The sequence below is a fragment of the Colobus angolensis genome, unplaced genomic scaffold, assembly GCF_000951035.1.
Source record: "Colobus angolensis palliatus isolate OR3802 unplaced genomic scaffold, Cang.pa_1.0 Scaffold122, whole genome shotgun sequence".
Taxonomy (NCBI): Eukaryota; Metazoa; Chordata; class Mammalia; order Primates; family Cercopithecidae; genus Colobus; species Colobus angolensis.
Window position 1 is genome coordinate 1,014,158 of NW_012113364.1, and position 9,160 is coordinate 1,023,317.

At 41.9% G+C, this 9,160-nt stretch overlaps 1 long non-coding RNA gene across 1 annotated transcript in view; it reads left to right on the plus strand.

The window, feature by feature from the left end:
• LOC105504600 overlaps positions 1-3,268 on the plus strand; it is a 12,468-nt gene extending 9,200 nt beyond the window's left edge. Inside the window, exons 5-6 of the long non-coding RNA XR_001000630.1 lie at positions 2,168-2,296; positions 3,169-3,268. This is a non-coding gene — a long non-coding RNA (uncharacterized LOC105504600). The remainder of the gene's footprint in view (positions 1-2,167; positions 2,297-3,168) is intronic.
• Positions 3,269-9,160: the final 5,892 nt, after the last annotated feature.

Consider the following 9,160-nt stretch of genomic DNA (forward strand, 5'->3'; position numbering starts at 1 on the left):
TCTGTCACCCAGGCTGGAGTCAGTAGCATTATCTTGGCTCACTGCAATCTCCGCTTCTCAGGTTCAAGCGATTGTTGTGCCTCGGCTTCCTGAGTAGCTGGGATTACAGGTGCCTGGCACCATTCCTGGCTCATTTGTGTATTTTTAGTAGAGACGGGATTTTGCCATGTTGGCCAAGCTGGTCTCGAACTCCTGACCTCAAGTGATCCACCCACCTCGGCCGGAGATTACAGGCATGAGCAACCGTGCCCAACAGTTTTCCCATTTTCAACTAAGCTCTCCACCACAGTGATGTTAGGTTTCATTGATTATCCAGTATAATACTGCTCAGGCTGCCTTAGCAAAATATTACAGACTAGGTGGCTTCAATGACAGACATTCATTTTATCAGTTATGGAGGCGCAAAGTCTCAGATCAAGGTGCCAGCAGGTTTGGTTTCTAGTAAGGTCTATCTTGCTGGCTTGTAAACAGCTGCCGTCTGACTGTGGCCTTCCCTCTGTGTGCCTGTTCTACTGGCACCTCCTCTGCTTCAAAGGGCATTATGCCTCTTGGTTAGGGCCACACCCTTGTGACCTCATTTATCTTTAATTACCTCCTGTAAAGTCCTATTTCCAAATACAGTCACGCTGGGGGTTAGGGCTTCTAAACATGAATTCTAGGGGGATGTGGTTCAGTTCATAGCATACAGCAATTGTCTTCTAACTTGGAACCCTCCCAAAAGCAGGAGTTGCTTGGCTGGGGTCTTACCTCATTGTCCCGGGCAAGTTGCTGCTAATGGGGTCACAACAGCCATGTGACAGCTTTGGTCAATACTAAAATAGGCAAAAAAGAAATTTAATTAGGATAGGCAAAAACATTAATTAGGCAAAAAATATTAGGATGGTACCTGTCTTTTGGAGGGAGGAACCAGAAGAGTGATGAGGCTTCTGAGAAGCTATTTTTTGATCTGAGTGCTGGTTGCATGGCTGTGTTCAGTTTGTGAAAATTCATCAACCTGTATAATTATGACATGTGTCTTCTGTGTGAGTGTTGGTTCTAGTCACCCAGTGATGGGTAACAAATCACTGCAAAACTTGGTGGCTTAAAGCAACATTAACTGTTCTCATGAATCTGCAATTTGGGCAGAGCTTGGCAGGGATAACTTGTGTTCACTACTTTCATCATCAGCTGGGGCAGCTGGAAGGCTGGGGACTAGGATTATGTGACGCTTTCTCACTTCCACATCTTCCAACTGATGCTGGCTAAAATGGAATTGAAATGGTGTTAGCTTTGGGTGAAACCTTAGTTGAGGCTTTTGCCTGGAACACCTACATGGGGCCTCCACGTGTGGTCTGGGCTTCCCCACAACATGGCAACAGGGTTTTAAAGATGAGCTTGGAGAGTCAGGTGGAAGCCATATTTTCTTTTATGACCTTGTCTCCGAAATGTATAGTGTCACTAGACCTGAATTTTGTTCATCAAGGCAGCCACAAACGCCCATTCAATTTCAAAGTGAGGAAAAAATTTACTCTATCTCTGGCTAGGGAATGGCAAAATTCTGAAAGATTACTGGGGACCAGATATATTGCTGTGGCAAATTTTGAAAAAAAAATACACCCTGCTGTAATGTTATACTTTAATAAGAAGTTTAAAATTTTAGGTACAATAAAATTGTGGAAAAATGTAGCAGATTGTTTGAAAGAAACAAGTGGAGACAAATGACAAACCAGGCCAAAATCAAAAAGTCTAAAGTCATATCACATCTCTTTATCCACTCTTGATCTTCTAAAAGCCTCTAACATTGTAAAAATCTTTGACATGTAACCATCTTACATGGAGTAAAATAGTAAACAAAAAGCCCTCAGCAACTCACATTGTGGCAGTAGGCAGGTTATTACATGGGGCTGGTTGAGACTTGTGTATTTTTTTTTCCAGTCATTTGTAATCATAGTGGAAAAAAGGAACATTATCTACGAAATAAGAGGCTGTGGTGTCCAGGAAATGGAGCATGAAAATGATTTTGCTGTGATGTAGAGATTAGGCAGAACAACTCATGTGAATTAGTAAATGGCAGGCAAATACAGTACATTCAAGTGTAACTTCAGTGCAATTTCAAAGGATTTGTTACATGAAGAACTAGAAATTCTCCAAAGCAATATTAAATACTGATTTTTTTTTTTTTTTCCAGAATGGAGCAGTAATTCCCTTGGAAGGACGTGAAAAGCTTTCCAATCTCAAGGTGATATCAGAGCTCATTCCCACTGAAACACTCGGATGCTCTTTCTCCAGCCATCAAGCTCTCTTTTTTCCACTCAAGGTGATGCCTAAACGTACTTGTGTCCACCTTTACTCCATGGCATCATCCAAAAGCCAATCCATCCAGCTGTGCATTCAGGCTTAAAACTGATGATGCTCCATCTCTGTTTTCAGAAACTTTCTTGGTTCCTTCTTGCTCAATTTCCAGCTTATTCTGGGCTCTAGGCATGCATCATTGCACCTTCTGACTCTCTCCATTTTGGTATGCGTGATCTGCCCTACTCCACCCTTTGAACTTGGGGCCAGACTTAGTTCTTCCATTTTGTGTCTCTGAGAGATGGATTTCTTTCTCTTTTTTTTTTTAGACGGAGTCTTGGTCTGTCGCCAGGCTGCAGTGCAGTGACGCAATCTCCACTCACTGCAACCTCTGCCACCCGGGTTCAAGTGATTCTCCTGCCTCAGCCTACCAAGTAGCTGAGATTACAGGTGCCCACCACTATGCCCGGCTAATTTTTGTATTTTTAGTAACGATGAGGTTTCACTATGTTGGTCAGGACGGTCTCAGTCTCTTGACCTCGTGATCTGCCCGCCTCGGCCTCCCAAAGTGCTGGGATTACAGGTGTGAGCCACTGCGCCTGGCCAACAAATGGATTTCTTTTGCCCCAGGAGTTTGTATCCCTGGCCACTTAAAATAATTCTATCTACACAAGGGCTGGTACTTGGATCCCATCCTTAATATTCTTCTGAGAGGTCCTAACACGACACAGCAGGACCATCTGGGGTTACAACTTGCTCAGACTGGTTATGAATAGGGTGTGCATTCTGGCTCAAGCAGTGTGGAAGTCACTCAGGATAACCACACTGCTGACATCTTCATAGGTACCTCATCATAACAACATTTTAAGATTGAAATAGAATTTTAATGATTTTCAGAAAAGAAGAGAATGCAGGTTCCCACAGACACTGCAAGCCCCCTCAAGCTTAGGCAGTGGCCCTAATTCAGATCTCTCTTTCTTCTAGATCAACACAACTGGTAAGTCAGGTCTCAGCTCATATAACACATTCACTTCAACATCCCTAGGGCACAGTTTCTGGGTTCTCAGCTAATATTTGTTAAATGAATGAAAAGCTGTCTCTGTATCTCTTTTATCATTAAGCGATTCAGACCCCAAAATTATATACCCTCAGAAAAAAAAGTTAAGTGTTACCAAAATGGATTTATATTTGCACTGTGTTTTTCATTCCAGTGGCAGCTCACAGTACCACTTGGTGCTGTAAGCATGAATGAAAATTGTGCAGGGCTTCTCACGGGCAGAATAATAAGTCACATCAGCTTTCCACCCAGACTGTATCCATCTGGGTCCTTCATCCTCATCTCCCAATAGCATGTACTCTTCTTACTCTGAAAAAGATGACAGCTATATTTGTGGTTCAGTTGAGTGAATTAGAGATAATTTCCCCTTTCTCTACACCAGCTGTTTTCTTAAGATCAAGAGGGTGGTAAATTCTCATTGTGTTCTCTTCTCAGCACAAGAGCACCCAACCTCAAGAACAGTCTCTTCTGCTTAAGAAGAGCAATCATTTGCCACTTGACTTTTCACTTCCTTCTGTCAGAGGGGGTCAGTATTTTATAACCAACTGTGTGTCAGTTGCTTCCCTGTGAGCATTTCATCATTACTAGGTTGACCTCTCTTAAGAACCTTTCTACTTCAAAAACATAGAGATGTGTTAGAGAATGGGGTTAAGAAAGGCCATCGGAGGGATATATAATAAGGCATCATTAATGAATGCTAGTTAAAAATCTAACACACATTTTTATCTTTGAGTTCTTGGGGAAGCTTTGAGAAGATGCATTTGAATAAACAGCCCAAAGCCCTTGGAAAGGAGCACACATTAATTAATTCCTTAGACATTTATTGTGAGCCTACGAAGGGTAAGATCCTGTCTGTCTTGCTCCTGTCTTGCTCAGCAGTGGAGGGTTCATAATGACACTTGCCTGGTTGGAGACATATTTAAGCAGATGACAAGGAGGAAGTGCCTGGTGCAGGATAAGGGCTCAGGAATGGTCCAGGTTGTCCCGCTTGGAGCTTCAGGTAGATTCCAATCTCGCATAGTGGCAAAACAAAGCAAAACGACAACAAAGATTTTGTCCTAAGAAAAACACATTTTGCCTTAAGACAAAATATGGAAAATGCCATATGTCTTTTGTTTAAGGTCAAACCTTGCCTTATGGGAGGGCAAAGGTAAGGGAGGTTGTACTAATCTGTTCTCACACTGCTAATAAAGACATACCTGAGACTGGGTAATTTATAAAGGAAAGAGGCTTAATGGACTCATAGTTCCACATGTCTGGGAAGGCCTCGCCATCATGGCAGAAGACGAACAAAGAGCAAAGGTGCTTCTTACATGGTGGCGGGCGAGAGCGCATGTGCAGGGGAACTCCCCTTTATAAAACCATCAGATCTCATCAGACTTATTCACTATCATGAGAACAGCACAGGAATGATCCGCTCCCATGATTCAGTTACGTCCCACTGGCTCCCTCCCACGATATGTGGGAATTTTGGGAGCTACAATTCAAGATGAGATTTGGGTGGGGACACAGCCAAACCATATCACGGGTTATCTGTGCATCAGAGATTCTCCTCATGGCCAAGGTTATATTTGCTCTAGGTGTTGAAGAAAAGGTAAAATTTCCATATGTGTGGATGTGAGTAGGATATTCTAGACTATAAACATAAAGTAGGGGTTTCAACCAGAGCCAACTGATATTTTATACTGCCTGGGTATGTCAGGGAAGGTGGAAGTCAATGCATTCCAAGGACTGAGGCGTTCCTGGATGGCCTTTTATCTTAAGAGGTGAAAGAATGAGACATGTCGAGCCTTAACCATCCAATTGGAGTCATGATGAGATCACAACTGCATACCTAGAAAGATTGGTCTGCAGGATCTATAAGAGCTATTGAGGGGAGAGACTGAGGGTTGGGAAGGTGTAAGGAGGACATTGAGAAAGTCCAGGTCAGGAGTCATTACATCTTCTACTAGGGCTGTAGGCAAGGAACTTGGAGGGGTGAAATAGTGGCTGTAGAACCTGCATGTAGGAGGCACTTGGGGCTGGCAGTTGGCTTGGAGGGATGCCTAGAAGACTTGGCTTGAAATGGGTGTGCAGAGCCACATCAGGACTCTTAAATTACATCTTGGTTATTTACAGAAGCTGTGTATGTGTATGGCGGGGAGTGCTCATGGAGAGATAATGAGGGTAGAGTAAATCATCCCCAAGATACACTTTTAGCACTTTTACTAGAAAAGAGGGTGGAGATGAGTTTAAAATCAAAATCATTATCACCTTCAATGTCTTAATTAGCTTTCGGACTTCTCTTTCTTCCCTTGTAAAATGAGAAGAATTGAATGGATTTTATGCAATGTTACTTTAAACATTATGAGTCTACGAATTTCATACTTGTACCCCTTGAGAGTCTGTCAACTCTGTGGTTTGATTGGTAAGAATAGATCTTGCCAATTTCTGTGGTTTGTATGGTTGCTACCAGAGGTTTCAGGAAGCCAAGGGACGGTTGTTGCTGTAGCTTTGAGGTGGTTTTTCTTCTCTTTTCTTTGCTTTTTTCTTTTTCTTTTTTTTCTTTGAGATGGAGTCTTGCTCTGTCACCCAGGCTAGAGTGCAGTGGTGTGATCTCGGCTCACTGCAAGCTCTGCCTCCCAGGATCACACCATTCTCCTGCCTCAGCCTTCCAAGTAGCTGGGGACTACAGGCACTCACCACCATGCCTGGCTAATTTTTTTGTATTTTTAGTAGAGATGGGGTTTCACTGTGTTAGCCAGGATGGTCTCGATCTCCTGACCTTGTGATCCACCTGCCTTGGCCTCCCAAAGTGCTGGGATTACAGGCTTGAGCCACTGCGCCTGGCCTCTTTTCTTTTCTTTTCAGGTGGAGTCTCACCCTGTTGCCCAGGTTGGAGTGCAGTGGTGCGATCTTGGCTCACTGCAACCTCTGCCTCCCGGGTTCAAGCAATTCTCCTGCCTTGGTGTCCCAAATAGCTGGGACTACAGGTGCGTGCCACCAAGCCCGGCTAATTTTTTATATTTTTAGTAGAGACGGGGTTTCACCATGTTAGCCAGGATGATCTTGATCTCCTGACCTTGTGATCCACCCGCTGGGATTACAGGCGTGAGCCACCACACCTGGCCTCTTTGAGGTAGATTTCCTGAGTATAACTTGCTGGGCTGTGCTTCCATAACCTCTATTTACCCAGAATTTCTTCTGTTTCCCTAAAATTCCTGGTGTCTCTGTGGAATACATAGTCTGTTTTATATTCCAAATTAAATTATAATCTGCTATGGTTTGAATATTTTTCCTTTCCAAAACTCATGGGAAATGGAGACATTTAATCCCAGTGTGGCAGTATTGAGGGAGAGGAAAGGGGGCCTTTAAGAGATGATTAAATCACAAGGGTTCTGCCCTTATGAACTGATCAATCAATTATTGGATTAATGGTTTAATGGGTCAATAGATTAACGGGTTATCACGGGAGAGGAACTGATGGCTTTATAAGAAGAGGAGGAAGGGAGACCTGAGCTAGGATGTTTGCACACTAAGCCCCCTCTCCACATGCCCTGTGATGCCTTGGGAATCTGCAGAGTCACCACAGTCAACAAGGCACTCATCAGACATAGATGCTCAATCTTGGTCTTCTCAGCCTCCATCAGTATAAGAACGAAATTTATTTTCATATAAATTACTCAGTTTCAGATATTCTCTTATAGGCAACAGAAAATGAACTAAGAGTGGTTGCCACATAGAATGTACATGACCCATTGTGATAATATTTCATCCATATTTTTCCCTGGTAAATAATGTATAAGACAAGAGAAGTTTGTATTGTATGCTAATAATTTCACAGTATCCTCCTGTCAGTTCTGAAGTTAAGGGGGCGGGGAGGTGCTCTATAAGATGTTTAAATTCGTAGGATCCAGTCCAAGGCATGTTTTAAGCTTTAGTCTTATGTATGTCTGGAGAGGGCAGGTGAAAGGTATAAACCTACTGATACCCTTCAATGTTTTTCTTATGAAAATACTTAGACATACAGAGAAGCTGAAATAATTGTACAGTGAATATCCATATACCCACCATCTGGATTCAACTGTTAACATTTTACTATATTTGCATCTTCACATCTCTACCCATCTATTTGTTCATCAATCTAGCTTATCTTTTTGTACAATATAAATTGCAGATATTAGAATGCGTCTGCCTAAATACTTCAAGCTTTCTGATTTTAATAGCCTAATAATAAGAATTGATAACTTTCTTGAACGCTTACTATATTTCAGGTACTGAGCTAGACACTTTATACTTTATTACCTCATTTCCTTCTCACAATAATCCACAAAGCTAACATGATCTCCATTTGTCTCTTATCTCCATTGGGTAAATGTTGTTTGAACCCAGGTCTGTATGACTCTCAAGTCATCCTTCAATAAACACAATAAAACTCATGTCAAATGTTGGACAGCATTACTTGGCATTATCAGGTTGCAAAACCCCAAGCCAGTTACAGGATTAGGTTTGATTCTAGGCTGGAAATAGGCTTATCTCCTAAGTCAAGGATGGTTATAGACAAGACCTATGTTTAAAATGAATTGAAGGGGAAAAGTAACAAAATCGGGCTAAGACCCAGAGTTCCAGGGAATCTAAGGCCATAATTAGCAAGGACTGATACAGGGTAAATACTAAGAAATTAGACATAAATGTTGGAAGTTTAGGTGAGGAACAGAGTTTCTTGGTATCCTTTTTTCCCTCTCCTCCACTCACTTGTAGTTCCAGTAATCTGTACCTTAAATCTAAATGACATTCATAAGTGGAACAAGAGATGCCACCATTATGATCAATAGGTATGTACCAAGATCAAGCTTCCAGATCAAAAAAAGTATAAGGCCAGTTATCCACCCTTTGAGACTGATCCTTCAGTAGAGAGATTTCACGTGGTAGAGAAAGTTATAGTTGTCTTCATACCCTTAGGCAACCCCTCACCATCCCCTACATCTTCCTAATTTGCTTGCAGTTAGATAGATCGGCGTAAGAGTGGTTTTGGCAAATGGGCTTTGAGGGGGAGTTATGTCGTCACTTCCAGGCTAATGTGTTTAAGAGTTGGCACAGAACTGTCCAAGAGCCTCTTCCCCTGCCACACATGAGAGGACTTCAAAATCTGGAAACATGGAAATTAAATTAAATGGAATTAAAAGTGTAAAAATATAAACTTCATTTTTCAACATAAGCTCCATCAAGTTCAAGACACTTTTGTAAGTGTTGAGACCAATACTTTAGTTCATCTCTAAAGAACCAAAAGTCTTGAGAACTACACGTGTCAATGTGATCTTTTTTACATTATTAACTGAAGAAAAACGGGTGCCCTTCATAGAATTTTTTAAGAGTGGGGAAAAAAAAGAAGTCAGAAGGGGCCAACTCAGGACTGTTACATGATGCCTAATGATTTTCTTTTTTTAAAAAATTATACTTTAAGTTCTAGGGTACATGTGCACAACACGCAGGTTTGTTACATATGTATACATGTGCCATGTGCCATATTGGTGTGCTGCACCCATTAACTCATCATTTACATTAGGTATATCTCCTTATGCTATCCCTCCTCCCTCCCCCGACCCCACGACAGGCCCCAGTGTGTGATGTTCTCCTTCCTGTGTCCAAGTGTTCTCATTGTTCAATTCCCACCTATGAGTGAGAACATGCAGTGTTTGGTTTTTTGTCCTTGCGATAGTTTGCAAAGAATGATGGTTTCCAGCTTCCTCCATGTCCCTACCAAGGACATGAACTCATTCTTTTTTATGGCTGCATAGTATTCCATGGTATATATGTGCCACATTTTCTTTTTCTTTTTTTTTTTTTTTTTTT